The 3,717-nt window shown below is 46.7% G+C and overlaps 1 protein-coding gene across 4 annotated transcripts in view; it reads left to right on the plus strand.

Moving 5' to 3' along the window:
- The window catches only part of Kcnj12 (potassium voltage-gated channel subfamily J member 12), a 42,791-nt gene that overhangs the window by 9,484 nt on the left and 29,590 nt on the right, over positions 1-3,717 (plus strand). The gene's annotated exons all lie outside the window — the stretch shown is intronic.

Here is a 3,717-nt window from a genome sequence, read left to right on the forward strand (position 1 = left end):
ATTTTTATTTTAATTTTTTTTTGTCCTGTTAGAGGTGAATATTCTATTGGCATCTAAATACTATAGGTGTTTGAATTCAACTAAACAATCTAACACAGTCTAGCAGTCTATAATATTAGTGGGTATAACCCACATCTGAGCATAAAACCTATTTATGTTTCCTCTTTACCTTAAACATAGAGCCCAAAGGTAAGTTTATATAATATCTTCAATAATTTTGTGCACAAAATTTTTGTGATAGGGAATTTTCCACCTATGGCATCATCATGTCAGTGCTTAAAAGGCTGTGGAGTTGGGAGCATTTTAGATTTGAGAGTGTGAGATTAGGAATGCTCAACTTGTTTAGAATTATTGTCTCCTAGTTCTGAGCCCAGATGTCTGGGGTGAGGGTTTCAGCAGGGCTGGCTCCCAGTGGAGGGGCTGGGGGAGCAGGCTGCGCCTCCCCTTCTGGCTTCTGGCAGCCTTGGCATCCCTTGGCTTGGAGATGCCCCTCTGTGGTCTCTACCTCCAACTTCACATGTCCTGCTCCTTGTGGTCTTTCCCTCTTGCCTAGTGCTTGTCTTTGCACTTAGGGCCTGTGCTAACGCAGCAAGATCTTATCTCCTGGGCTGGGGAGATAGCTCAATAGAATAAGCACTTGCCTGGCAAGTGCAAGGCCCTGAGTTCAATTCCTGGTACTGGAAAAAAAAAAAAAAAAGATCTTATCTCCAGAGCCTTAATTCTATTTACAAAGGCCTTTTACCCAAATAAGGTCATACTCACAACTTCCAGGTGAACGTATTGCAGGGTCCGCCTGGAAATGCTGCTCTGTATCTTTTTTTTTTTTTTCCTGATGGGGAGTATCAGAAATCAAACTCAGGACCCCATGCTTGCCAGACAGGTGCTGTGCCACTAAGCTGTATTCTTGGCCACTGCTCTGTCTCTTGACTTTTTCTTCTTTAAGAAAATTGTACATATAGAAATGTAGCTCAGTGGTAGAACCCTTGCCTAGCATATGAGAAGCCTTGGCTCTCATCCCCTGAAATGACAAAGGAAAAAAAAAAACATTAGAAAAAAAAAAAAAAAAAATATATATATATATATATATATATATATATATGTATACTTTTTGAGGAGCAGTGTACTTTGGAAACACACAGCATTGGGGGTTTGTATTCTTTGGTCTGTGCTTTTTACTGTCTGTGTATTCTTGGGCAGGTGACCTGTGTCTTTGATTCCTTATCTAAGGAATAGACATAGTAGTGATTCTTTGTCCAGAAGAGAATTATGGGCAATTAGAGTCCACAGGAAGGAAGATGGGAGACACCTTTTATGATTCTAGCAATCAGCAGACTGGGTTTAACATTTTCTGGCATTTCCCCATCTTCTTTATATAATATCTTCAATAATTTTGTGCACGAAATTTTTGTGATAGGGAATTTTCCACCTATGGCATCATAGAGGCATCATAGAGAGGTGGAGTTTGAGTTGATGTACTCAAACTGCCAGCCCTCTGCTGCCATTTACATAGTGCTGCTGTGATATGGAGTCCTTAGGTGCTCCTGCCTGGGCTACCCAAAGAGAATTTTCTGGAAATGGCCCTGCCAGGTTGGAGGGGCCATACCTTTGTGACTTTGAGAGCCCTCCACAGAATCATACTGGTTCAAGGCCACCTCAGCAAAATTAGTGCATGTCTTAACCCCCACCCTCTGCCACCCATGTTGCCAACACCGCTGGCTTTTGTAGTGATGATCTGCATTTCTCTTGGTTTAGAGGGGGACCATCTTGCCATATTAATATGTCATCTTGTCGAACCCTTTCTGATAGCTGCTGGTTGCCACATGGAGGGTATTTTCAGACCCTCATCCCCCTTCTTAGATTGAACCCTCAGGGAGTGGGGTGGGATGGTCCTGCCTCATGGGGGTCTTTTCTTATGCTACTGGATCTTCACAGCTGACCCAGGGACAGAAGTGGCTGCCACATCTCATAGATGCCAAACAGAGCAGAGAGGACAGCCCAGCCTATCTCCCGGCATCCCTGCTGTGCCTAGGGACTGAAGGTGGGCTGCGCGGACATCTGGGTTTCCCCAGCAGCTCACTGTCATCAGAAGGATAAGCTGGATTTTGCTCCTGTCAGTCTCCTACCCAGACCCATCTCTGGGCCGCCAGCCAGCCACGTCCCCTTGGAGATAGCTCGTGACTTGAGTGACTGGCCTGATGCTGGGCATCTTCAGGCCCTCTTTTGGCACATGGCCACTGTCAGGATATTTTGGGGGTCCAGTGGAGCACATAGTCTGGTGGTGTCACCGGGTGCCTTTGTTTCTCAGGAAGTGGCATGACGTCTCCCTGAAACTTGGCACCCAAATATAATAATGAGAATGACTGTTTACCCTGGGTCTGCTGGTGCCAGGAGCTGTGCTCAGAGCTTTCCCGAACATTATCTCATTTAATTCTTAAAATGTCCCAGCTGGACAAGAAGTGCAGCTTTTGTGAGAGGAGGCCACCGGCAGATGGCTAAGTAAGCTTTCCACCCAGCTCCAGAAGCCCCAAGGAGAGGCTGCAGCTCAGTGAAGAATGCCAGGTTTCCCCTGAGGGATGACAGTAGATGCCCTAGGCCTAAGATGTCTTGTTCAGGGGCATTTCTGGTGTGGAGTGGCAGGGCTAGTTATGAGCCAGGTGGCCTGCATTTACATGAGGCTGCTCACCCCATTTACTGAACCTCACTTCCTGTGCTGGATTGCCAACTGGTGGCAACTTGTTACACCCAGATGATCTGAACTGGCACAGTGCTAGGTGTGGGAGGCCCACCTAAGGACTGTTACCAGCAGCATAAGAGTCAAAACCGGAGAAGCTGTTGAGAGTCTGTGAGGGATGCTGTTGGGGACCTCTTGGAGCTGTTGGTTCTCTAGGGCTGTTCTGCCGGTGGAACCTTGTCCTGCTGGCTTTCCTGATGAACTTGGCTGTTCTTGTCTAAGGACAAGCTCAGGACCTTGTTATTGCTGAGAATGTCTACAGTTCACTTTGGGGGAGCTCTAGCACTCGAACTTCACTTCCTGGCCCCAAGGGCAAGATGGTGCACTGCTCAGCCTCCTGGACAAGCTTGTTGAGTTAGCTTTCCTGATGGGAACCCAGCTTTTTTCCTCATCAGAGGAGGAGCTTGGGGCCTCACTGTTGCTGAGGATGGCTGTGGTAATTTTGGGGGTAGCTCGGGTTCTTACCTTGAACATTGCTTCCTGCCTCCAATTCAGATCCCTCAGCCTGCTAGCACCGATCCTTCATCCCACTGGCATGGACTTTGTCGCTTTCACCACTGACCTTTGGGTCTTCCAAGTGCAGATCTGTAATATGGCCTGCGTGAGAAGTGTTGTGGGCTCTAGACCTCCAGGTGGACTCATGAGAGGCATTATTATGGGCTCTAGGCTTTCAGCTGGATGCATGCAGGATATTAGAATCCAGGCCCTCAGCTGGATTCTTTGGTCCTTAGTATATGGACAGATTTCTTGCACTCTTTGTATATGATTCTTCGGGTGATTCAGAATAAAAATCTTATAGAATATGTCTTGTGTTATATTGTTTCCCCTGCAAAACTCTGAAACTATGACACTTCTCTACTCTGAGAAATGGGGATAAATCTCCCTTCTTTTAGACTGTGACTGTGCTGGACATGTACCAGGCCAGGCACTAGGACTATCTGGGAATTCTAAAAGGCAGAGGGTTCCCTAGTCCCATCCACTTTATA

This window comes from Octodon degus, unplaced genomic scaffold, assembly GCF_000260255.1.
Source record: "Octodon degus isolate 3935 unplaced genomic scaffold, OctDeg1.0 scaffold00122, whole genome shotgun sequence".
Classification (NCBI taxonomy): domain Eukaryota; kingdom Metazoa; phylum Chordata; class Mammalia; order Rodentia; family Octodontidae; genus Octodon; species Octodon degus.